Raw genomic sequence first — 27835 nt, forward strand, 5'->3', positions numbered from 1 at the left:
TGTCACCATTAGCTGCAGCCGATCACACATCTCGGAGCCAGTAGGTGTGTGTTGTGGGAAGAAGCTGAGTTTATAAGAAACATGGATATTTTGGGCAAATTTTGAATGCCAAAACCAAAGATTTTTGAAGGCAGTTTTATTAGTCTTTTTTCAATTATAAAGATATTTCACACTATAGCAAATTTGGAAAACACCCCCTCTTTTGAGCCCCCTGGATTATGTCACCAGAGTTCTAATGTGTCTCTCCTGCTTAAACTAGTTTATCCTCCATGGTACCTACATGATGCTTTATACATAGTAGTCCCACAATGGTGAGGATAAATGCCATTCATCTTTCAAATAAGTTCTTTCAAAGCATATAGAGGAAATTATTTTCTTTAATCATGGTTTTTAGTTTTTACAACAGGTGATTGATTTATATATAATTTTATGTTTTTTTTTCATGTGTGATAATTTTTTTCTAACTTGAACTTGGCAACTCTTTTTTTTTTTTTTTTAAGATTTTATTGGGGAAGGGGAACAGGACTTTATTGGGGAACAGTGTGCACTTCCAAGACTTTTTTCAAGTCAAGTTGCTGTCTAAGTTGTTGTCCTTTCTTGGTTGTGGAGGGCGCAGGTCAGCTCCAGGTCCAGTTGCTGTTGTTAGTTGCAGGGGGCGCAGCCCACCATCCCTTGCGGGAGTCAAACCGGCAACCTTGTGGTTGAAAGGATGCGCTCCAATTAACTGAGCCATCCGGGAGTGCACTGGCAGCTCAGCTCAAGGTGCTGTGTTCAATCTTAGTTGCAGGGGCACAGCCCACCATCCCTTGCGGGAGTCAAGAAATCGAACCGGCAACCCTGTGGTTGAGAGCCCACTGGCCCATGTGAGAATCGAACCGGCAGCCTTCAGTGTTAGGAGCATGGAGCTCCAACTGCCTAAGTCACTGGGCTGGCCCTGGCATACTTTTTTATTGCTATGTGCCCATTGAGTGGATGAAAACATTTATTTGTTCTTGTAAATGACATGGTTAAATCACAAAAGAAGATAGTATTTGTGATTCCAGTTTATTTTGTGATTACTGGTTTATTTTTCTCCAGCCTCACGAAGTACACATTTAAAAAACATGACAACCAACTGTAATATCTTACAGAATTTCAACCCTCCATTTGCCACCATCTTTCCCCAGTGTTCACTAAGAAGCAAGTGTGAAATACAGAAGAAGCCACTTCAAGACTGATAGGCGGAGTGGAGGCATAGAACTGGCTCGTCCCACACCCGCATGTGACCATTAAAAATTGGGAGGGATATCTCAGCTGCTGAGGCCCCCCTGGAGGAGCGAGGGGGCCCAGCCCCACACCAGGCTCCCCAGTCCAGGATTTCAGTGCCAGGGAGAGAAGCCTCCATAACTTCTTGTGAAAACCAGCAGAGATTGTGGCTGAGTGACACATTGGTGGCTGTAGTCCCAGGTGACCCTCATAAAGGGCCCACAGACGGACAGACTTGCTGACGGACTCACTCTGAGAGCCAGCACTGAGACAGCGCCAGGGACTTACAGCGAGGAACTGAGTTGTCTGGTTCCAGGATGAGGGCTGGAGGGGGCAGCTTTCTCCTAGACACAAGTGCTGGCAGAAGCCGTTGTTTCTTTGTCGAGCGCTCACGGGGTGCAGATGCAGGCGGCAGCCATATCTGAGTCTCCATCAACCTGGCTAACACCGTTCGTTTCACTCTGTCCTGGTGATTCTGAGACCCTTCTCCATCCAACATCCAAACCACTTCCAGTGGCTTTTCCATACAAACGGTCTACCTTGGAGCATGCTGTAGACTTTCCTAAAATTTCTCAAAGGTTCACAAAACCCAAACAAGCAGCATCTGGCTTGAGCGTGTCCTGTAGCTCTGGCTGAGCAGCCCTAAGCATGGTACTAGTTGCAGCCGGCCTTAATTCCTGGCTTGGCTTCTCAAGGCACCTCCAAGCACAGCGCGGGTGAAAGACATCTGTGGATTGCTTTGTGGTTCATGCCAGTTGGCCCCAGGCAGGCTCAGGTTGCAGCTGAACTTGGCCTGCAGTGGGAGGCCCCAGGGCTGGCATGCCCAGTGGTCAGCTTCAAACCGAACTGGGGCATCACCCAGATGCCTCCAAGGATGATACACCCAAAGGGCAGATTGGGGAGGCCCCAGTGCCCTGCTAAAGCAAATCCTGCTCTGTAGGATCACCCCCACACCATAGCTCCTCCACTGTAGTCACAGCCAGTCCTCACAACCAATGAGCCCAAGGGTCAGTCCCTCCATTGACGTGCAAACAGCAACCAACTCTCAATTACAACAGGAGGACACACACAGCCCACACCACAGACACACCTGGAGCACCCTACTCTGGTGACCAGGAAGACTGGGCCACTGGGCCCCGCAGGACACCTACTACATAAGGCCACTCTTAAGACCAGGAGACATAGCAGACCTACTTAATACATAGAAACAAACACAGGGAGGCAGCCAAAATGGGGAGACAAAGAAACATGTCCCAAATAAAAGAACAGAGCACAGCTCCAGAAAAAAAGAGCTAAACAAAATGGAGACAAGTAATTTACCAGGCACAGAGTTCAAAACTCTGGTTATAAGGAGGCTCAGTGATCTCAGGGAGAACTTCAACAAAGAGATAGTAAGCATTAGGGTGGCCGGTTGGCTCAGTGGGTTAGAGTGCAGTGCTCTTAACACCCAGGGGCCAGTTCAATTCCCACATGGGCCAGTGAGCTGTGCCCTCCACAACTAGATTGAAAACAATGACTTGATTTGGAGCTGATGGATCCTGGAAAAACACACTGTTCCCCAATAAAAACATTTTTTAAAAAAAGTAAACATTAAACAGGGCGTAGAAACCATAAAAAAAGAACCAGTTAGAAATGAAATGAAAAACACTAGAAGAAAGCAGATTAGGTGAAACAGGATCGAATCAGTGATTTAGAAGGTAAGGTAGCAGAAAATACCCAATCAGAACAGCAAAAAGAAAAAAGAAACCCCCAAAATGAGGGTGGTTTGAGGGTTTCTGGGACATCAAGCTTACCAACATTTTCATCATAGAGAGAGCAAAGAATTGAAAACCTATTTGAAGAAATAATGATGGAAAACTTCCCTAACCTGGAGAAGGAAGTGTGTATTTAAGCCCAGAAAGCGCAGAGTCCCAAACAGAGTGAATCCAAAGAGGCCAACACCAAGACACGTCAATTAAAATACCAAAAGGTAAAAACAATCTTAAAAGCACCAAGAGAAAAGCAGTTACCTACAAGGGAACCCCCATAAGACTGTCAGCTGATTTCTCAACAGAAACTTTGCAGGCCAGAAGGGATTGGCAGGAAATAGTCAAAGTGATGAAAAGAAAGGACCTACAACCAAGACTACTCAGCAAAGTTAAAATTTAGAATCGAAGGACAGATAAAGAACTTCCCAGACAGGAAAAAGCTAAAGGAGTTCATCACCACAAAACCAGTATTACAAGGAATGTTAGAGGGACTTCTAAATATGAATAATAAAATGATAATTATATATCAACAGTTACTTTAAATGTTAATGGATTAAATGCTCCAATCAAAAGTTAGGGTAGCTGGGGGCAGCTGGATGGCTCAGTTGGTTAGAACATGAGCTCTGAACAACAGGGTTGCGGGTTTAATTCCCACATGGGCCAGTGAGCTGTGTCCTCCACAACTAGATTGAAGACAACGAGCTGCCGCTCAGCTTCTGGAGGGGCAGCCGGATGGCTCAGTCGGTTAGAGCGCGAGCTCTCAACAGCAAGGTTGCCAATTCAATTCCCACATGGGATGGTGGGCTGCGTCCCCTGCAACTAAGATTGAAAACGGTTACTGGACTTGGAACTGAGCTGCGCCCTCCACAACTAGATTGAAGGACAACCACTTGGAGCTGATGGGCCCTGGAGAAACACACTGTCCCCCAATATTCCCCTGTCGTCCAATGTCCCCCAATTTTTAAAAAAATTTATTTTAAAAAAAAGTGTGGCTGAATGGATAAGAAAATAAGAGCCATACATATGCTGCTTACAAGAGACTCACTTCAAATCAAAAGACACAGACTGAAAGTAAAGGGATGGAAAAATATATTTCATGAAAATGGAATCAAAAACTGGGGTAGCAATACTTATGCCAGACAAAATAGACTTTAAAACAGAGGCTATAACAAGAGTCAGAGAGGGACCTAATAATCCATTTCTGTGTATTTATTTGAAGAAATTCAAAATGCTACTTCGAGGGGACATGTGCATCCATATGTTCATTGCAGTATTATTTACAATAGCCAAGATACGAAGGCAACCTGGGTGTCCTGAATGGATGAATGGATAAAGAGGTGGTACATACCGTGTTTCCCCGAAAATAAGACCTAGCTGGACCATCAGCTCTAATGCGTCTTTTGGAGCAAAAATTGATATTAAGACCTGGTCTTATTTTACTATAATGTAAGACCAAGTCTTATGTAAAATAATGTAAGACTGGGTCTTACTTAATACAATATAAGACTGGGTATAATATAATACCGGGTATAATATAATACAGTATAATATAAGACCCAGTCTCATATTAATGTCTGCTCCAAAAGACACATTAGAGCTGATGGTCCGGCTAGATCTTATTTTCAGGGAAATACGGTATATATGAGTACAATGGAATATTACTCCATAAAAAATAATGAAATCTTGCCATCTGCAACAACATGGATGGTCCCAGAGGAGGGTATTGTGCTGAGTGTAGTAAGTCAGAGAAAGACAAGTGTCATATGATTTCACTTATAAGTGGAATCTAAAGAACAAAACGAACGAAACAGAAACAAACTCATAGATAGAACATTTTGATGGTTGCCACATGGGAGGGGGATTAAGGGTGGGTGAAAATGGGGAAGTGATTAAGAAGTACAAATTGGTTGTCTCACAGTAGTCATGGGGATGTAGGGTATAGTATAAGGAATATAGTCAATTATAATGTAATTATGTGTGATGCAGATGGGTACTAGATTTATCATGGTGATGGATGGGAGGAGGGTTGTGTGGCAGGGTGAAAAAGGTGAAGGGGTTAAGAAGTACAAATTGGTAGTTACAAAATAGTCATGGGGATGTAAAGCGCAGGCAATATAGTCAATAATATGGTAATAACTATGTATAGTGCCAGGTGGGTACTAGACTAGTCAGGGGGATCACTTCTTAAATTATATAAATGTCTAACCACTATGCTGTACACCTGAAATTAATATAAAATAATATTGAATTGTCAGCTGTAATTAAAAAATTGAAAAAGGGAAGAAGGTGAATGGGAATAAGAGGTCCAACTTTCCAGGTATAAAACAAATAAGTCATGGGGATGTAATGTACAGCATAGGAAATATAGTCAATATTGTGATGGCATGGTACAGTGTCACATGGTTGTTGGATCATGGTGATAACTTCTTTAGGCATATAAATGTTGAATAACTGGTGTACACCTGAAACTAATATGTATGTTAGCTATATTTTAATAAAAATCTTTAAAACTTTAAAAACAAGAAAGTGTGAGATTTAGTGAAAAGAGTGGTGGTATTTTACATTTTATACAAATCTCTGTAATGTCTGGATTAATTGAAGATAGCTGGGTTTTCGTATCTGTGTTTGCATTAAGTGTCTTGCAATATGTTGTTTTGAAATACCAAGAAAATTGAGCCTCAGGGGCGGCCTGGTGGCTCAGCTAGTTGGAGCGAGGTGCTCCTTACACTGAGGTCACCAGTTCGATTCCCACATGGGCCAGTGAGATGTGCCCTCTACAGCTAAGATTGTGAACAACAGCTCTCCCTGGAGCTGGGCTGTCGTGAGCAGCCGGAGGTTGGTGTGAGCTGCTGTGGGCTGCTGAGTGCTGTCGTGGGCTGCTGAGTGCCGCCATGGGCTATTGTGTGCTGCCATGAGCTGCTGGTGGCCATTGTGAGTAGCTGGCAGCCAATGTGAGCAGCTAGCAGCCGGGAAGAGCTGCCGTGAGCTGCTATGAGCCGCCAGCCAACTACCGGCAGCCGACTGCCTCAGCCGGGGAGAGCGCAAGGCTCATAATACCAGCATGGGCCAGGGAGCTGTGTCCTACACAACTAGACTGAGAAACAACGGCTGGAACCGGTGTGGGTGGGGGGGAGGCGGAAGAAATGGCGGGGAGAAAAAGAAAAGAAAATTGAGCCTCACACAGATATGGAGTGAATTATTTTGTAGAATGTTCCGTAATTTGGGTCTGATGTTTTCTCATGATTAGATTGAAGTCATGCATTTATAGCAGTAATATCAGAGAAGGGTTGTGCCCTGGTCAGCACATCAGATCAGAGGGGCTTCCTGCTGTTGGTGTTAATCTGGAGGGTTTGGTTGAGGTGGTGTCTGTCTGGTTTCTCCACAGTAACTTAGTCACACAATGTTTTTTTCTTGTGATGAGAACTTTTAAGATTTATTGTCTTCAATAACTTTCAAATATATAATACAGTATTATGAAACTACAATAACCATGCTGTACGTTACATCCCCAGGACTTAATTTATAACTGGAAGTTTGTATCTTGACCATGTTCACTCCCCACCTCCCACCCCACCCCTACCCCAACCCCGACTTCTGGCAACCACCAATATGTTCTTTTTCTATGAATTCATTCATTTTTAGATTCCACATGTAAGTGAATCATACAGTATTTGTCTTTCTCTGTTTGACGTATCTTACTTAGCATAATACCCTTGAGGTCCACCCATTTTATTGCAATGGCAAGGTTTCCTTATTTATGGCTGAGTAATATTCGTGTGTGTGTGTGTGTGTGTGTGTGTGTGTGTATATATACCACATCTTTATCCATATATTAGTCAGTGGACACTTAGGTTGTTTCCATGTGTTGGCTATTGTAAGTAATGCTTCAATGAACACGAATGTGTAGATAGTATGTCTTTGAGATAGTGATTTTGTTTCCTCTGGATACATAGGCGTAAGTGGAATTGCTGGATCATATGGTAGTTCTGTTTTTAATGTTTTTATTTTTTCCACACTGTTTTCCAAAGTGGCTCCATCAGTTTACATTCCCACTAGCAGTGCACGGCAGTACCCTTTTCTCCACGTCCCACACTTGTTGTCCTTTGTCTTTTTAAGGACAGCCATTCCAAGAGGTCTGAGCTGATGTCTCATTGTGATTTTGATTTGCATTTCCCCGATGATTAGTGATGTTGAGCACCTTTTCATGTATTTGTTGGCCATTTATATGTCATCTTTGAAAAAATGTTTATTTAGTTCCTCTCCCCATTTTTTAATCAGATTGTTTGTCGGTTTGCTACTGAGTTGTATGAGTTATTTATATATTTTGGATATTACCCTTTATCAGATATATGATTTGCAAATATTTTCTCCCATTTGGTAAATTGCTTTTTCATTTTGTTGATGGTTTCCTGTGCTGTGCAGAAGCTTTTTAGTTTAATGTAGTCACCCTTGTTTATTTTTGCTTTTGTTGCCTTTGTTTTTGGTGTCAAATCCAAAAACTCATTACCAAGACTGATGTCAAGGAGTTTACCCCCTATGTTTTATTCTAGGAATTTTATGGTTTCAGGTCTTACATTCAAGTCTTTAATTCATTGTGAGTTAATTTCAGTGTATGGTGTAAGATAGGTCCATTTTCATTCTTTTGTGTGTGGCTGCCCAGTTTTCCTAACACCATGTATTGAAGAGACTAACCTTTCCCCATTGTATATTCTTGGCTCCTTTATTGTAAGTTAATTGACCATAAATGCGTGGGTTTATTTTTGGGCTCTATTCTGTCCCATTGATCTGTGTATCTGTTTTGATGCCAGCAGCATTCTGTTTTTATTCCTATAGCTTTGTAATATAGTTTGAAATCAGGAAACATGATGCCTCCATCTTTGTTCTTCTTTCTTAAGATGGCTTTGGCTATTTGAGGTCTTTTGTGGTTCCATACAAATTTTAAGATTATTTTTTCTATTTTTGTGAAAAATGCCATTGGAATTTTGATAGAAATTGCATTGAACGTGTAGATTGCTTTGGTAATGTGGACATTTTAACAGTATTCTTCCAACCCATGAGCATGGAATATCTTTCCATTTATTTGTGTCTTCCTTAGTTTCTTTCATCAGTGTCTTTTAGTTTTTTTTGTATTGTTTTGTTTTATTTTTTGGTTTTTTTTTTTTTAAACCGAGCTCTGGTCAGTTTTATTAAAGAAATTTTTTTTTTTTTTTTTTTTTTTTTTTTTTTTTTTTGCTAATCTTCTCTGTATCGTTCCAGTTTTAGTATATGTGCTGCCGAAGCGAGCACTAAAGAAAAATTTTGCATGATTTACTTTTCACCAGTCTGTTCTGGCATGCTTCTAATGATATCAGAATCCCCTGGATCAATGATAGCCATTGTGCATGCTATGTAATATTTTCCACACTGCCCAATTCAATATTATTGCCACTGTAGTGATGGACACCAGTCTTGGCCAACATGGCATTGAGCTCTATTTCAGATTTCTTCAAGGCTGGGCAGTTGTTCGCAAGGATGACCAGTTTTGCTTTGTCTTGTCTGATCATTTTCAGAGTCTGCTTGTATCCCAACATGTACTTTCCACTTTTCATAACAATTTGGAGCCTAGAGTTGATCCACTCCAACGACTTTTTCATCTTCTTTTCGGCTACCATCTTCCTGCCTTAGATGCAGGACAGCCCCCAACCAAGAGCACAGTGTCTTTTAGTTTTTAGGGTGCATATCTTTCATTTCCTTAGTTAAATTTATTTCTAGGTATTTTATTCTTTTTGATGCAGGTGTAAATGGGATTAGTTTTTTCTCTTTCTGATAGTTCATTGTTAGTGTATTGATTTTTGTATATTGACTTTGTATCCTGAAACTTGACTGAATGGTTTAAAGGAAAAGCTTTCAGTTTTTCACCACTGAGTATGGTGTTAGCTGTGGTCTTGTCATATGTGCATATGTGGCCTTTATCATGTTGAGGTACATTCTCTCTATATCCACCTGTTGAGAGTTTTTAATCATGAATGGATGTTGAATTTTGTCAAATGTTTTTTCTGCATTTATTGAGATGACCATACGATTTTTATTCTTTATTTTGTTAATGTGGTATATCACATTGATTGACTTACAGATGTTGAACTATCCTTGCATGCCTGGAATAAGTCCCACTTGGTCATGGTGTCAAAAACACTCCATTTTTAAAAATTTTTGAATGATTAGTCTCATAATGATGCCTCAGTAATATTAGAATATGTCTTGTTACATAGGTTAGAATAAGGTAAATTGTTAACATTTATAAAGGTAAGGGTAAGAGCTTTCATCATATTTTTATTTATTATTATAGTTTTATCCAGTTTCCTTGGAGTAGACTGCTCTCTTTCAAGAATTAGAAAACTTGCTGATATGGTCAATTTCATCTTTTTTAGCATCTTTAGACATGGATGGTGTAGCTGTGGTTGAGGAATCAAGTGTTCTGATGTTCCTTTCTTAAGGAAATTATCCATCCTTAAACATTAAAAAAAATACTATAGACACGTTTTCTTTTACTTAAGAATAAAATATTAAAGTCATAAAACATTAAAATAACAGTTTTAGGTAAAATTTAATTTAGAAAATTTAAAATTTTAAAAATATTGCAAAACAAGACAACAGGATATACTGCTTATGTTTTTGTGTAGGAATAAGCAAAGCTTCAGAATTTGAAATTAATGATATGTTGGACATTATTCAGGGTACAGGAATTATAGCAGGTGTAAATGATGATAGCTGGTAAGAGCACAGAACTGCGATCAAACTGAGTTATTAATCTCTGAAAAACATATTTTTACACTTAACCTGTTATCTTAGAAAATTCTAGTTAACACAAGAATATATAAGTACACATTCCACTGGTGGTCTGAGTGATGACATCATTGCCTGCCATGTAGTCTCTGGAAAACAACATTACCTGTCATGTAGCACAATGAGAGAAGAGTGGAAAAGGCAGATAACCTCCTAGTATTAATATGAAAATAGCCGTGGCCCCTCGGAGGCCTGTGGTCCCCCAGGAGTCTGAGAAGTGATTCTAAGTGATTGTAACTGCAGCCTGATTTGGAACTCTGGTGGGAGGAAGGCATTGCTCTTAGTCACGGGCTTTTTGTGCCAGGCTCTGTGTTAGGAGCTTTACAAGATGTGATCTCAGGTAGTCGAGGTCTTTGTAAGGACTTGGGCTATAAACTATGCGGACTTGCCTCTGGAGCGAGATGGAGAGTCGTGGAGGGTTTTGTGCGAAGGAGGGATGTGGTCTGACTACGCTGAAAAGGCATTACCCTTGCATTTGCGTTGAACATTTCTTGTGCCGGTGAAGGTGAAGGGCCGAGAATGGGAGCAGGGGCGCCAGTTACGGAGCTGCTGCTTTCATTGAGATAAGAGCTGAAGATTGCTTAGATCAGGATGGTGACAGTGGAGGCTGCATGAGGTCACATTGGGTTATATTTGAATGTGGGGTTTTGTTGATTGGTTGGGTGTGAGATGTGAGTCAGGTCAAGGAGGGCCCTAAGGTTTCTGACCCCAGTAACTGGAAGGGGGGAGCTGCCCTTTCCTGAGCTGAAGAAGACTAATGAGGAGCAAGTTTGGGATGGGGAGAAGGTCAGCTACGTACAGAAATGGGCCTGCAGGGCAGAGGTGTGGCTGCAGATTGTATTGGAAGTTGGCAGCCTATCGGTAGTGTTTTAAGCCACAAGCGTGGACAGAATCACACAGAGAGTGAGTATAGAAGATAAGACAACCTGAGGACTAAGTCTTGCAGCATTCTGTGATTTAGAGGCTGGGAAGATAAGGCGAGAGCAGCAGGCAAGGGAGCAAGAAAACCAGAAGAGCATGTGTTCTGGAAGCCAAGGAAAGAGTGACTCAAGACAGAGTGAATGCCACCATGACAAGGACGGTGGGTCAAGTAAAATGAAGACCAAGAATTTACCACTGGATTTAGCATCAGGAAGGTAATTGATGACCTTGATAAGGGGAAGAAATTCTGTCTGAAGTGTGTTCAGGAGAGAGTGAGAAAGAAGAATGTAAATCGGGAATGATAGACAATTTTATTGAATAATTTTGCTATAAAGAGGGGCAGTAGATAGAGGGAGATGTGGAGTCAAGAGAGGTTTTTGTTTCATTTTTTCTTAGAGAAATTATGGCATGTTTTATGTTAATGGCAATGAGCTGATCTGGTAAATAGGTAAATGGTATGGTGCAGAAGCGAGAGGAGAGTGGTTGGCGCAGTGTCTGTAAGTGGGGCCGGGAGAAGCCTTGTGCACAGATGGAGGGCGTGGCTTTCCCTTAGGGCACGAAGAGCGCCTCCACGGTACCAGGGGGCGGATGTATGGGACGGATGGGAGATGGAAACTGTGTCAGTTCTTTTTAGATTGCTCTATATTCTCCAAAACTGAGTGAGGGTGGAGCAGTTAAGAGTAATATGCAACATCATGATAGCTGTGAAATGGCGAAGAAGCCACGAAAGGACAGTCTGGGGCAGTGTCACATACCCAGGCAGGCTGCTCGTGAGGCTCCCATCTGGTTAGCTCAGGTGAACTGGAAGGTTAACCATTAGAGAACTTCCGCTTTGGTTCCAGATTCTCACCAAAGGAGGCTTACTTACATTTCTTTAAGTTTATGTAAATTTCTTACATCTTAACTTTCATATCAAGGGGTATTTTTGAGTGTACTGCCTGATGAGGGTGTGACGTCCTACATGCGCTCAGACGATTAGCTTTCACAGCACGTTTCACCTTAGAATTGTCCTTGTTTTAGTGATCACATCATCCTGTACCGGTCTTTTGTGAATAACATACAAAGGTGTTTGAAAAATTTGTGAACTGGAAAGTGAAAGGGTAGAAACAGTTGATTATCTCAGGTCTCTCTCTTTGTTTTATATGTTAATAACACCAATGAAAACATCGGCCATCAGTTATGTAAAGTGTGTTAATGAACTTGGATGTAAGATGCAGATCTGTAAAACCAATGGCCGCCTGGTTTCCAGTGAAGGAAGAAAAGCAAACAAATTCATAAAGCACATTTTTATCAAGTCCTCCATTCCTAGAACTATTTAAGGACTTTGCCTAATCAGAGTGATGTGTTGTACATTTGAGAGTATGTGCTTAATATTTGCTTTTTTGTGTGAAATCCAGATTCATCTTCATTATTGAAATATATAATCGAAGCCAAAGCCTTTAAACAGTTAGCTTGAAGAGAAGCAACAAAACAAAACAAATAAGCAAAAAGCAACCCTTCATTATCCATGCTTTTGCAGTTCTTCCTTTGCTCCTGGCCCTTAGTGTGTCCTGCATATATTGTCGTGTTTTGTATTCGTAATGATGCTGTAGACTCATATTATTTCATGTGTAAGTTTGAAAAGACAACACAGACGATCAGCCCTTTTCTCACTCGCATGTGGAGAGAGTTTGCTGCTGTGTGGCCAAGTCCAGGGTTTATGGAACTCTTCTCGGTGGGTCACCTCTTCTTGGTAGCACAGTGACTGTGCTTGGAAAGCGCTGCCGACCCCTCCCTGCTGGTGATCAGGCCGAGTAGCTGAGTTGCAGTTGTTTCCCTGCGTGTTGAAACACTTAGAACTTACATAGGTTAAGTTTTAATGCCCTTGACTTGTTTCTTTTGCATCCTGGAGTGGTGATTCCGAGCTCCTTGATAATAATTGCCTTGGTAGTGCCGGGAAGAGCACAGCTCATCCTGCAGAACTAGCACTGAGTTGTGGACTGACAGTAATCCTGAACATGGCTGAGGTTAGCGCTCAGGCTTTACCAGAAAAATCCTGTGTACAGTCAAAGCTTTCCCCTGGGAGTACAGAACTGGAAGCTGTCACCCAATTCTACCTGTAGGCAATATGCTGACACATAAAGAAGTAGAAGATTGAGTTAAAAAAAAAAATCTGTATACATTTAAGAGCTTGGCAGGCAAATTGGACAATGAATATGACACATAGAGTGCTGTGGAACGGTAGACCTGAGCCGTCTCCTCAAGGGCCCTGAGACTGGAGGTGGCATAGACACACTGAACGGCTTATTAAACATTTGCTCAGTGCCACGTAGCAGCCATACATGCTATTAATTGGCAGTACAGGCTACCATTTTAAATCTTCTCCTGGTAACTGCCAGCTAAAGAGCCACACTTCTAAAAGAGAAGAACAGAAGATGGATTACTTTATATATAACCAGCTTGCTCAGCCTCCAACAAACAGCAGGATGGGACTCATGATACGTAGAGAGGGAATTAGTTAAGTGCAAGGGCAAACATCCGAGACTGGTGACAATCAGCAAATAAACACTGTAACAGGCTATCAAGTCTTTCCTTAAAGACAGGCTCTGTTTGTCTGACACTGAAACGCAGCCTTTCCTGCTGGTAAAGAGTGATCACATTTTCAGAAGCTCTACCCTTTAGTCCTGGTTTTATAACCAGCAAATGATAGAGCAGTCTTAAGAACTTTCCTTACTAGATTAGAAGACAATTTCTGTTAAACCTTTTTATTGAACTTGGCAAATAATTTTCTAAAAATGCGTGAAGGTCTTTCAATGCCCTTATTCAGCTTTTGAGTATACAGTCTTACTTAAAATTTAATAATGACTTAAAATTTATGAAGAATCGTTGCCCTAAATATTTAAAAAGGAATTTCAAGGTTTACTTACTCTCCTGCTCTGGTGTTAGAGGCCAATTTTGTGTTTAAATATCTGATTTAAAACTATAGTCGGACTTTCTTCCTCTTTTGTTCGTATTTAAAGGTCCTTCTTAACTCAGACTTATAGGCTGGTAATAATGTTAGCTAATAGTCTGAACTACATATTATGGTGCTTTCTTGATTAATAGAATATATATATATAATAGACTATTTCTCAGTGAAGGTCCTCACCATCTAGCTTTAACTGAGAAGCGTGATTTGTAGTTAGCATGGATTATTTTCTCACGAACAAGCGTTTAAGGGTGTTTCAGTTGTTTTGGACGCTGCTATTGACTTACTTAGCAGGTCATAGAATAAAAGTTAAATTTTCACTTGGCTCCTCAACAGTAACTTTGGATTAACGATCTCTGAATTCAGTGGTGAGGCCTGTGCCAGAAGCCTCGTGCAGCGTTTTGTCTAAATGATATTTTGATGAATTTAGTGCCCTGGCTGGCCGTTTATTTCTTAGTGTCCTAAGCACTGAAGAGTCCTTAGTCCCAGCACTGCGGTTCTAAGGATTATTGAAATTAATGTTCAAAACATCACTTGCTCGTTACATGAATTGTTACTGAATGCTAATGTGATAAAATAACCCAACTTTTAAAAATCAGATTTAATTTCTAGTCTCTTCTGCTTTCTGCCCATCACCTAGAGTTTTGATAAAATAAAAAGATGAGCTCATAGGATGTCAGGTTAGCACCTGATAACGAGTTAATGGCCCTGTGACGCTGCCTGGCATGTGGTGCAGCAGGAGGGGTAGTGGTGATGACAGGGAAGGACGGGCTGTCCTGGGGCTCCTCGTGGATCTGCCTGCGCCATCTGGAGCGGGGCTGCAGGGAAGTGCCTGGGCTGGCAGGGCATTCATCCCCGCGCTCCCAGTCCTTTGATGCTGGTTTGGGGAGGGAGGAGGAGAAGCAACTGTAAAGGAGAGTGACAGACCGGGTGCGGATCTGTGCGGTTATTTTTGGTTGGTCATGATGATACTGCCATCACAGGAATGTGGAGGACTCCGGTATCTCAAAGGAGAGGCTCTTCAAAGGGAATAAGGATGAACATTTCTCTGTAGCAACTTGAGTGAAACGGAGACCAAAATAGCAAATTCATTTTTTAACAATTTAGAATGTGTTTTGTTATAAAGATTTGAAAGCAGTTGTCTTGACAGCCTTAGATGGTAATAGATCATTCAACAACTACTTTTAAAGAGCTGGTTCTCTGCCAGGTCCTATGCTGGATGCTTGTGTGCACCGATGAGCCACAGGATGGACTCTGCTCTTACGAAGTTTACAGTTAATCTGACATTCAGAAATGTTTGCTCGCAAACCCAAGTGCCATTATCTAGGAAAAGACTATCAGTCCGTGAGCGCATTGGACAGAAGACCTTGGTGGTGGGCAGGGGTGTCTCAGGGAGCGCTGCCCTGGTCTCTGAAGGATGAGTAGGCGTTCACCAGGCATTGGGAAGGGCATTCCAGATGGAGGGAACAGCACGTGCCAATCCGGGTGCATTTGAAGAATGGAAATTCAGCCGTGGGATTGGAGGTGCAGGGCAGCAGCACGAAGCGAGCTCGGGGGGCAGACTGTAGAGACCCTTGTCGGCCACGGTCTTTGGCGTTGGGTTTATGTTTCCTTGGTTTTTGGGCTGTTATTTACTTTTTAACATTTTGTAGAAAATTCCAAACATACACAGAAGAGAGACTAGTATAATCAGCTCAGTGTACTCATCATCCAGCTTTAATCAGCCCCTGCCAGTCTTGTTTCATCTATATTTTCACCTATATGATTATAGTTGTGGTTTTAAAAGTAATGGGAAGCATTCGAAGGGTTTTAATAAAAGCAGGGGTGGGTGGGCAATTGGACCAGATTTTTGTTTTGAATGCTAATTTGGGCTGCAGACTGGAGAATAGCTTGCAGGAGGCAGAGCACAGATAGTGGCAGACCCCTTAGGCAGTTTATTGTGGTGTTCTCTCCAGGAAATACCTTGCAACAGGTTAGTGGCACGGGGGCAGAGAGAAGTGGACGGATTGCAGAGATGTAGAGGTCCCCGGGCTTGGTGACAGCTTAGGTATAGGGGGTGCAGAAGGTGGGGCGGTGGCTCTGGTGACTCCTAGGTTTCTAACTTGAACCTAAGATGGTTGGTGGCGATACAGTGTGAAGACCAAGCCCAGGAAGAAAGAAGGCAACCGGTTTCGCCATCTTATCTCCCCCTCAAACTTCCTTTTTCCGTGTTACAGGATGTCTCACACTAAGGCCAAAGGACTAAGCTGAACTCGAACTGTGTTCTTCTAACCCTTCTTTGGAGCAAAGGGTGCACTTATGTTTGGTTTCAAAGAACATCCTGGAAACATCTTGTGGAATGGTGCCAAGAAGGCAGCAAAACCAAATTTATCCATTAGGGCAGGTGCAAGTTTTCATAAATATTCTAAATAATATGTTTGGACTTTGAGTAATACTTAATGTATTCTTTGATGAGTCACCAATTCTTAAAAATAAACCAGGAAAAAAATACACTTTCTAATACTGTTTTTCAGGGCCTTATTTAACTTTTTTTTTTATACGACTTTATTGGGGAACAGTGTATTTCCAGGATTTTTTTTTTTTTTAATTGGGGAACAGTGTGTTTTTCCCAGGACTCATCAGCTCCATCCAAGTCTAGTTGTTGTCCTTCAGTCTTAGTTGTGGAGGGCGCAGCTCAGCTCCAGGTCCAGTTGCCGTTGTTAGTTGGGGGGGGGGGGCGCAGCCCACCATCCCTTGTGAGAGTCGAACTGGCAACCTTGTGGTTGAGAGCCTGTGCCCCAGCCAACTGAGCCACCTGGCCACCCGGGAGCTCAGCGGCAGCTCATTGACTTCATTCTAGTTGCGGGGGGCGCAGCTCGCTGGCCCATGTGGGAATCGAACCAGCAGCCCGTTGCCCAGAGCTCACGCTCTAACCAACTGAGCGACCCATCCACCTCAACTATTCCTTTTCTTTTTAATCTTTCAGTTAATAATAGGCTTATAGTAAACTGCCTGTAGGTAATCTCAGACTCGTCTCCAAGATGATTTAGCACAGGCGCCTGTGTTAGTCCTTCCAGGGAGAAGTCACGGTTAGAGTCTCCCGTCCTTGGAGTCTCTACCAGCTCGCTGCTTAATACCGCACTAGGTTCCTGAGAAGACCCTCTGGGCACCTGGCCAGCTCATGGCTAGCGTTCGTCACATTCTGAGGGAGCAGGTGACAAATGATTTTAAGTAAAAGATGGATCACTTTAGATCAATCTATTAGTTTTTCTCAGAGGCCTTTCCTGGCTCTCTGATACAGCTCTCCAAGTCAGACGCTGTCATATCACGCTCTTTCCTTTTCTTTCTGGCACTTATTATTGGCTGATATTACCTTATTTACCTGTTGCATGCTCCACGGGAGGGGTGGTCTCCTTTGTCTTGCTTACCAGCACAGCTCTAGTTCTAGACAAGAGTCTGACACACATTCCCAGGAAATGCTTTTGGAATGAATAAATGATGCCAATATATACATAAATTTGTACCTTTCCTTCATTTACCAGATAATTCAGTGTTACATTTACTTTAATCACATAAGAAAAGTGTGCTTTGTCAACAAATAAATTATTTGGTACCTAATGCATATTAAAATGCACATTGAAATGTAACTATGCGTTACAGTTTACAAAGCAGACACAAGTTGTTTACAAGATACAATGTTTGGAATTTTTTACTTTTGGATTAAAAAATGGTTTATTTCATATTTTTAGAATAATTTTGTTTCAAAATGATGAAAGACGAGATTTCAGGATGCTTTTTTTGCAAGTATCTTTGAGTAAATAATATTGAAGATGTGAGTAACCCCTAATTCCTACTCATAAAAAATCAAGATAGAGATGTTCATCGTTATATTTTTCTTTCGCTATTAGCTCTTGAAGTGTGGGGACATACTCATATACAGTGATTTTGATCAGTTACATGCAACTTGCAAATGTGGTAGAAATTATTTTGCAAGAAATTTGTAGAATTATATTTATGTTCCTTGTAAACTTTTATTTCTACACTAAGTGTTCCTTTTGTATTCTGTGTTCAACTAATGGTCCATTATAGGTTTGTGACACAGTAATCATTTGTCTTGAGCCTCAAAGAATGGGTAGGGTTTACGTATCAATTCCCTGTTGTTTAGATTTAGAAAGTTTCATTAGCAGTTTAATGTGGAAATTGTTATTAGTAAAAATACAAGAATTTAAAAATACAAATCCTTTTTTTCTAAGTTTCTACAAAGTAAACAACAGGTTGAACTGCTGTTGGAAATACTGGAAATGATGCAGGAGTTTTTTTCAGTGCTAGAGAACAAAGGGGTTGAGCTTCTAGATGAGATCAAAACCTTAATAAGTTCATCTAAATTCGGTTATACATATTTGCAATGATTGACAAGAAAGGCAAGCTAAGACTGTTACTGTTTTCTATGCCAGTCTTGTTTTCTGACTTTTTACAATCATCTAAAACGTGTTTCTCGAGTCTTGATGTCCAACAGTAGATAAAAGTAGACTTTGTAACAGAATAGTTTGACAGCAATAGAAAATACCAGCAGAGGAATTATGATCAGAAACAAGGAGTGGTCAGTCCAGTTTAGTCTTACGTCAGAACTTGACTCCATCTGGGTAGTTAGCGTGTGGCTTCCGTGCTCAGCTTCCCAAGGATGAAGCTGAGAACAGATACTGGGAGACCACGGGAGTCGCCACATTTCTCCTGTTCCTCTCCTGCTTCCCTTCAGCTGCCCCACCATTACGCCCACCCACAAATCAAACGTGGGCCATAAAGTTCCTTTTGACTGGAGGCGGGGGTACAGGGTGAGTGAAGGTGAATGGTAGCAGTGAAAATTAACTGTCACGGTGGCTTTACAAGGTTATAGGGCAGTGGCCAAATCAGTGCTGGGCTTCAAATGCCTGACTGTTTCCATTGTGAGAATGATTGTGGAGGTAGGAATAATCTGTCCGGCGTGTCAAAAGACTGATATATAGACTGATTTTGAACTGGACATATGAAAGTTATAAATGGGCAATTACTAAAAATACGTGCTGATCAGAATTCTCACCTAGCCATGTTTAATGCGTCTATTTTGGGCCCTCTTTTCCCACTGCCAAGACTCTAATCTCCCACAACTGCTGAGTGTGCTGCTTCCCCTTAAATGACAAGCCTGCCTCACTCCCCTTAATGGGCTAGGATAAAAATTCACTTATTTTTCAGCACTGGGGGTGGATGAGCAGTTAAGCCTGCCCTTTGTGTTTGTATTTCCCTTTGATTATTTGCTACTTTCGCGAATTCATTTTGTATAGCTCCCTTCCTCTAGTGGAGGAGAGGAAATGCCAGCACTTGTTAACTTGCAACAGGACCCGCGTAACCCCTTATCCTGTTGGAGGTATGTGGAGCTGGCGGGCCTCCAGGCCCTGCTGGCTTAGAACTGAATGAACCGTGTACGGCTGCTACCCTGTAATGCAGCCTCCGAGTTCATAAACGAGCTATAAACGTCTGTCAGCTTTGGGTTACCCAGAAAAGCACGAAGGAAGATGATACTCCTGTTGGTTTGAGTGTTGTGATTAATTGTTACTGTATTTACTGAGCACGTTTTGCAGATTTCAACCCTGTGCTGTAGAACTGAAGATACAACTAGTGTAATTTGCCCTTTATCCAGACGCAGGTTCCCAGGACTCATTTGAGCGTTAGCTAATGGTGGGTAGTGCTGCAGCGGTCAGATGGAGTCAGGGGGGGGTGGAAAGAGCCTGGGGTTAGAGTCAGGCCTGGGTTACCTCTCACCCACAGTTTCTTCAAGTGTAAAACAGAAATGCGTCCACTAACATCTAATTTCTAGAATTACTGTGAGAATTAAGTTAGATGTATTTACGTGCATAACACTTGGGGCATTCTAAATTGCTGTAGAAATTAGTTACAACTATATTGCTAATTCTGTGAGTTTAGATTGAGCCTTTAATCCATTAAAGAAATCCAGCAAGAGCATTTTAAGATATATCCAGTACTTTAAAAAGTGTTTTAATACTTTTTAAAATAGACTATTTATCGAGCAGTTTTAGGTTCACAACAAAACTGAGTGAAGCTACCGAGAGTGCCCATGTCCACTCCGCCCCCCACACTGTCAGCAACCGCCCCCCCCCCCCACGTGTGTTACTGCTGCTCATCCTACAGACATGTCGTCATCACCCGGAGCCCAGTTACATTGGGTTCACTCGTGGTGCTGTGCATTCTGTGTGTAAGGACATGCATCCAGCACTGTGACATCACACAGAAGAGTTTCACTGCCTTGAAAACCCTCAGAGCTCTGCCTGTTCATCCCTCCTCCCCTCGCCCCTGATCTTTTCACTGTGTCCGCAGTTTTGCCTTTTCCAGAACGTCACGTAGTTGGAATCATACAGTGTGTAGCCTTTTCAGAGTGGCCACTTTCACTTACTAATATGTATTTAAGTTTTCTCCATGTCTTTTCATGGATTGATAGCTCATTTCTTTTTAGCGTTGAGTAATATTCCATTGTCTGGATGGACCACGGTTTATTCATCCACCTACTGAAGGGCAGCTTCGTTGCTTCTAATTTTGGCAGTTATGAAGGAAGCTGTTATAAACGTTCATGTGCAGGTTTTGTGTGGACATAGTTTTCCACTCCTTTGGGTAAATGCAAAGGAGCATGATCGCTGGATCATATGGTAAGAAGACGTTTAGTTTTGTAAGAAACCGCTAAACTGTCTTCCAAAGTGGCCGCACCGTTTGCATCCCCACCAGCAATCAGAGTTCTTACTGCTCCACGTCCTCCCCAGCCTTTGCTGCTGCCAGTGACCTGGGTTGTGGCCGCTCTCGTAGGTTATGCGCTTGTTCTCATTGCTGTTTGAATTTGCAGTTCCCTGATGACGTGGACGTTAAGCATCTTTTCATACGCTTCTTTGCCATCTGTTTATCTGTTTTGGTGAGGTGGCTGTTCAGGTCTTTTACCCATTTTTAAAATCAGGTACTCATTTTCTTATTGTGAGTTTTAAGAGTTCTTTTTAAATCCTTTATGAGACACTTTTTTTTTTATTTAAAAAAATTTAAAAATTTTTCAGTTACCTTTGACATTGTCTCGGTGTGACTTCTTGAATATCCTTGGTTATAGGAGTTCTGGTTCAGCTGTCGTCAGGTGGTTCTCAGGGGTGATGGTTCTATATGCAGAGGTAATTTTGTGGGAGGCGGCGAGCACAGTGTTTACCTGCTCTGCCCAGAGCTCCCAGATGTGTCTTTTGCAAATGTTTTCTCTCAGTCTGTGGCGTGTCTTCTCATTCTCTTGATATCCAAGAGTTATTTGACTTTTCTGGGGGGTGATGGTAAAGGAAAGAGGAGGAAGAAATTGGGAGTTAATTATTTCCCATTATTATTGATCAGGCATTCTACCTTCCTTCAGAAGAAGTTAGGTAATGATTAGGACATTCTTAAAACTAGTTTTAACACTTCACACCCACTAGGATAGCTGTAACAAAAAAAGTGGAAAATTACAAGTGTTAGTGAGGATGTGGAGAAATTGGATACCTTGTCTATTGCTGGTGGAATGTCAGATGATTTCTGTGGAAACAGCTTGGTAGTTCCGCAGAAAAGTTAAATATAGAATTTTGTGTGGCCTGGCAATTCCACTCCTAGGTACCCCAAAGAACTGAAAACAGGTACTGCAGCAATTCACAGTAGAAGCAACCAAATGTCCCTCAAGGAATGAATAGATAAACAAATTGTAGTTTATACATGGAATGGACTGTCTGTCATTAGCTATAAAAAGGAATAAAGTACTGATACAGCTCAGAAACATGCTAAGTGAAAGAAGCTAGACCTTTTGGTCATGTATTCATTGTATGATTCCATTTGTATGAAATGTGCAAAATAGGTAAAGAGTCAGATGCAGAAAGCAGAGTGAGGGTTACTAGGTGTTAGAGGCTGGTGGTCTGGGATGAGGAGTAACTGCTTAATGGGCATGAGGCTTTATTTTGAGGTTTAAAAGTGTTTTGGAAATAGAGGTGGTGGTTTCACAACATTGTGAATGTACTAAATGCCATTGAATTGTTCACTTTAAAATGGTTAATTTTATGTTATGGGTGTTTTACCTCATTTTTTTTTAAATGCTAATTTTAAGATTATGGTAATTGTCAAAAAGTATCCTCTTAAAAGTTTGCCTTTTAGAGTCGCCTGTTATTTAATGGCAAATTATAATTCATTATAATTTCATGCATAAAAATATTTGTTTTCTACATACTTCATTGGGTGGGTGTTGTGAGGTTATTTCATTCTCCAAATGCTTTGAAATATAATTGAAAGACAAATTTAATATCAAATTGTTAAAATAAAAGTTCTAGAGGCACTACAAAAATGTGGCTGAATTTTATTTTGCCCTCTTAATGGTTCAAGAAAAAAGGTATGTCAAGAATAATTTATAATTTTTATTTTCTTTAAGGAAAATATTTTTGAGGTCTTGTATTAAAAATATATGAAACAGATCTGGAAAAAGTTTAAAAAGACCAGTAGAAGAAATGTTCCCAGAATGGGCAGTTCTCCACAAAATCTAGCTTTTTAAGGGTTAGCTAAAAAGAAGGAGGAAAATGTGGTGGGACTAATGGCTTTTTTTAGTGACTGATAAAAGAACACATATAAGTAGTCCAGAAATAGACTTCCTGATAATACATTTTAAGATGCATGTCTAGAGCAAATTCTCATATGTAGGGAATTTGAGTGTTATAATGACAATGTCTTTAAATGTGGTTTATAAAAGATTCAGAATTGTTCTACATTTGTTTGTTTTATAATGTTCAATGGGTTTTTTAAGTGTAGTTTTGATTATGTAATACATTTACATGGTTCAAAATTCAAAAGGCACAGGTGGGGTATAGTCAGAATTCTCCCTCCCATATTTGTCCCCTCGGTCACCCAGTTTCCTTCCCCACAGAGAGCTAGTGGTATCGGTTTCTTATGACTCCTACGATAGATATTTGATTTTATAAGACTTTTTTATATTTTGAGTTGGAATAATGAAAACATCTTGGTTTCTAATGAACCACCTCCCTCCACATTTACTTCTGTTCATTCTGAGTCTTAGAGCAATGGATTGTCTTCAAGTAAAGAACTCTTAGCCAGTAATTCTCAATCTTAGTGAAGTTGTCACCTAGTTTTTTCTGTGATTTCTAGTGATATTCACCATCTTCCTAAATAGACTAAAAGTGTAATTTGTAGTAGAATAAACCAGTTTGACAGTTAAATTCAGTTAGAAACACAAAAATTTGTGCAACGTAGTACTTGAAATTACATAAAAGTATTTTCCCTATAAAAATGATCTTTCCATCTTAATTTTCTCCTAAATATTCAATATTTGGTTTATTTCCGGTGCACATATATGTTTGGCCCTTTTTTCCCTGCTCGTTTTTGTTGGAAGTACAAGCTGGAATTTGCACATGCGTAGTCAGAGTTGCAAAGGAACAGTGATTTGTGACGTGCCCGCCCCTGCTTATGGCCCCTGCGGCCCTGACACAGGCCTGGTTTTCCTGTGCATCTGCGTGTGCCCACAGCTGGGCAGCTGCACGTGCTGTGTCCCGTCACGGTGTACAAGGTGTTGGTGTGAGGTTAAAATTCATTTATCCCTTTTAAAATTAATTTCTTCTTAATCACTTGATTATACTTATGTATGAAATGAATATTATTTTAGTAGTAACCTACAAAAATTTGGTGTGGCTTCTTTGAAATAACAAGTAATAGAATAGAGTTAGGACCCCCATTACTACAGTAACCAAAAAGAATAAACTGAAGAAAGGGACAAGATATGTGCAAAGAAAACAAAAAATGTTACTGAGAGGACTTGAATAAATGGAAAAATGGGCTGTATTCTTAGGTTAGAAGATTCATAAACATCATAAAATGTCAATTCTCGCTAAATTAATCTGTGAATTAACTTGATTCTTGTAGAAGTTAAAAGTTGTTTTCTTTAAACCACTCAAGCGGTTTCTAAAGTGCAAATGGATGAGCACACACGGAAGAATAGTCAGTAAGCTTCTGAAAAAGGATGAAAGGTCGGAGGGAGTGGGGCTGTCTAGTCCAATTAAACCACTTTGCAAAGCTATAGTACTGAGAATGCTAGGAACAGGGGTCACACGTATGCAAACGAATCAATAGAACAGGATAGATGGTCCAGAAATAGACATCAATGCATATAGGAACAACTGGCAGATCATCTAGAAAAAAATAAAGTTGGATTCATGTTTATACCAGGATAATTTCCATTGTAGATAGGAAGTATAAATATTTGGAAAACAAAACCATAAATTGTTAGAAGAAAACATGAGGTAATTTCATTACAATCTTGAACTGGAACAGGACCTTCTAATTATGCTATCTAATTCAAGTCATACAAGAAAACATTTGAAGGACCTACGTAAGTGAACAGCTACACTTTGTTAAAGGATTAGAAGACATTGTAGTTCTCTCCCAGTTAATGTTAGTTTTGTATTACGAATCAAAATCCCGGCAGGTTTTTTTTGTATTGTTTATTTTGTTTTGTTTTAAATAGACTCGTTCCAAAAAAATACATGGAATTAACAAAGGGTTAAGAATAAACAAAACATTTTAAAAAATCTTTTATTATGGGAAATTTCAAATCTGTACAAAAGTAGGCTGAGTAGTATAAGGAACCCCCATATACCCTTACTCAAGTTCAGCTGTTACCAACACATGGTCGGTTTTGTTTCCTGTGTATCCCTGCCCCCTCTGCCCCTCCTGTGTTATCTTGGATCATATCTTAGACATCATATAATGATCTCATCCATAAAATTTCAGTAAGTACTTCTAAAAGAGAACACTCTACAAAAACACAATACATAATCATACCTTAAAAAGTTCATATGGGAAAGATAAGATAAATGATATTTTCCCCTCAATTTACCATTATCGCCCAAATTATGAGTTAATGTACTCATTATTTGAAGTATGTTTCAATTAATCAGTTGGTTCATTGGCATCCTTCATTGGTTACCAGTTTTGTTTTGTTAAATTATCAATATGAACTAATGGATTAATTTGGGAATAATGGCAAATTGAAGGGAAAATAACAGTCATTTACTTGATGTTTCCGTCCATTGCAGTTTTTCTTATTGGCCTATTTTTTGACCATTATGAGCCTATTCAAATTGACTCTAGAGTGTAACCCTGAAGCTTTGTGATAGCTTCCTCAACGTCAGATTTATCTTGTACATTTCCTGCCTCCAGCATGAAATTAACCATATCAGGAATGAAAGTACAGTATTCCACAGAAAGAATCAGTTCAGATTTTACAGATGTTAAAAGGGTAATAAGGAAATGTTAAGAGTTTTAAGACAATTAAGTTGATACCTTTTTTTTTAATTGATAGTTGAAATAGGCAGATTTCTTGAAAGCTGCGAACTGCCAATGCTCACTCAAGAAGAAATAGATAAACCTCTGTCTGTTAGAGAAATTGAATTTATGGTTAATGACTGTCCCACAAAGTAAGCTCCAGGCCCAGATGGCTTCACTGGTGAATTCTAACAAATACTTAAGAAAGAAATAATATTCTATACAAACTCTTCTAGAAAATAAGAGGAGGTAGCACTTGCCAGATGTTACAAGAAAAGAAAACTCTGGATCATTATCTTCATGAACGTAGTCCTCAAAACCCCTAACTAAGTATTAACAACTCGAATCCAGCAATATAAGGAAAGAATAATACACCATGACTAATTAACTGGGTTTATTCCAGAAATGCAAGGCTGATTCAACATTTGAAAATCAATCAATGTAATTTACCACATTAACGGACTACAAAAAGAAAAACCATATCCTATCAATAGATTCAGAAGAAGCATTTGACAAAACCCAACATCCATTTATTATAAAAACCTCAGCAAACTAGAAATAGGGAGGAATTGCCCAAACATGGTGAAAGATATTTACTCAAAATAGCTAAGATCATACTTAATATTGAAGAATAAATACCTAAGATTAGGAACAAGACAGCTATGTCTGTTCTCACCACTTCTGTTCAACATTGTTCTTAAATTCCTATTAATTACATTAAGACAAGAAAGAGAAATTAAAGATACATAAATTAGAAGAAGTAAAACTGTCTGTGCAGATGACTTGATCATCTATGTAGAAAATCCTAAGGAATCGAACAAAAAGCTACTTTAAAAGTAAATTTAGTATAAGCACCGGATATAAGGGCAATATATAGAAATCAGTTATATTTCTGTATACTAGCCATTAACAGAAGCTGAAAATTTTAACGTACCATTTAAAATAGCATCAAAAGATAGTAGACAGATTGGCAAACAATGACCCATTTCTGTAAGTAAAGTTTTATTGACACATAGCCACGTTCATTGGTTTACATGCCGTATTGTGTATGACTGCTTCTGTGCTGCAGTGACAGAGTGGGATAGTTGCAGCAGCGTAAAGTACACAGCTGAAAATATATATCGTCTGACCTTTTACAGATAAAGTTTGCCGACCCCTGGTATAGAAGAGCTTTATGACCTTGAGATAGGGGAGGATTTCTTTCTTTTTTTTAATTGCATCTTCTTTCTCTTCTTTCTTTTTATCTTTTTTTAAAAAAGATTTTATTGGGGAAGGGAAACAGGATTTTATTGGGGAACAGTGTGTACTTCCAGGCCTTTTTCCCAAGTCAAGTTGTTGTCCTTTCAGTCTTAGTTGTGGAGGGCGCAGCTCAGCTCCAGGTCCAGTTGCCGTTTCTAGTTGCCGTTTCTAGTTGCCGTTTCTAGTTGCCGTTTCTAGCTGCAGGGGGCACAGCCCACCATCCCTTGCGGGAGTCGAACCAGCAACCTTGTGGTTGAGAGGACGCGCTCCAACCAACTGAGCCATCCGGGAGCTCAGCTCAGCTCAAGGTGCTATGTTCAATCTTAGTTGCAGGGGGCGGAGCCCACCATCCCTTGTGGGACTTGAGGAATCAAATTGGCAACCTTGTGGTTGAGAGCCCACTGGCCCATGTGGGAATCGAACCGGCAGCCTTCGGAGTTAGGAGCATGGAGCTCTAACCGCCTGAGCTACTGGGCCGGCCCACGGGAGGATTTCTTACACAAGAAACAGAAAACACTAAGCATAGGAAAAAATTTTGTTCTCATCAAAATTAATAACTTATGTTCATCAAAAGATAGCAAAGAATGAATGAGAAGAAAATATTTGCAATATATAACAAAAATCTATAAAGAACTACACATCAGAAGACAACACAATACAAAAATGGGCCCTAGACTTGATTGAGCAAGCTCTTGATAAAAGAGGAAACGCAAATGGCTAGAAACATTTTTTGAAGTACTCATTAATAATCAGAGAAATGCAAAAGAAAGCCACAATGAAATGCCATTAAACACTCACCAGAGAGAATGTATTAGGTTGGTGCAAAATAATTGTGGTTTTTGCAGTTGTTTTTAACCTTTTAAATCGCAATTACTTTTGCGCCAACCTAATCAATTGGCACAGCTGTTATGGAGAACAGCGTGGAGGCTCCTCAGATACTTGAACCACCGTGATCCAGCAGTCTCATTTCTGGGTGTATCTGAAAGAGATGAAATCAGCTCAAAGAGCTGTTTGGCACCTCCATATTCATTGCAGCATTATTTACTCTAGCCAAGCCATGGCAACAACCTAAGTTTGTGTTGATGGTTGAACTGATAAAGAAAATGTGGCATGTGCACTCACCTATACATATTAGCCATAAAAAAGAAGGAAATCCTGCCATTTGCAACAACATTGATAAACCTTGAGGGCATTATGCTAAGTGAAATAAGTCAGAGAAAGACATACTGTATGATCTCACTTATTTATATGTGGAATCTTAAAAAGTTGAACTCAGACACAGTGAAATGGTGGTTACCAGAGCCTGGGGAGTGGGGGAAATGGGGAGATGTTGATTTAAGAGTACACACTTGAGGTTATAAGTTGAGTAAGTTCTGGGGATCTAATGTACAGATGGTGATTGTAGTTTACAGTACTGTGTTCTATACTTTATATAGTCTCACCACACACAAAAAAGTGGTAACTATATGAAGTGATGGATGTGTTAATCATTAGTGATTGATTATCACTAATGATATGATAGTCATTTTTTTTTAAGTTTATTGGGGTGACAATTGTTAGTAAAGTTACATAGATT

The 27835-nt window shown here is 40.3% G+C and overlaps 1 protein-coding gene and 2 pseudogenes across 1 annotated transcript in view; 1 reads left to right on the top strand and 2 right to left on the bottom strand.

Moving 5' to 3' along the window:
* The window catches only part of NUDT3 (nudix hydrolase 3), a 112050-nt gene that overhangs the window by 18792 nt on the left and 65423 nt on the right, over window positions 1-27835 (top strand). The window lies entirely within an intron of this gene.
* Window positions 8224-8279, bottom strand: LOC148758865 (U6 spliceosomal RNA; annotated as a pseudogene).
* LOC109450956 (large ribosomal subunit protein eL30 pseudogene) lies at window positions 8291-9017 on the bottom strand (annotated as a pseudogene).

This window comes from Rhinolophus sinicus, chromosome 2 (assembly GCF_057876585.1).
Source record: "Rhinolophus sinicus isolate RSI-liver-muscle chromosome 2, RSI-T2T, whole genome shotgun sequence".
NCBI lineage: Eukaryota > Metazoa > Chordata > Mammalia > Chiroptera > Rhinolophidae > Rhinolophus > Rhinolophus sinicus.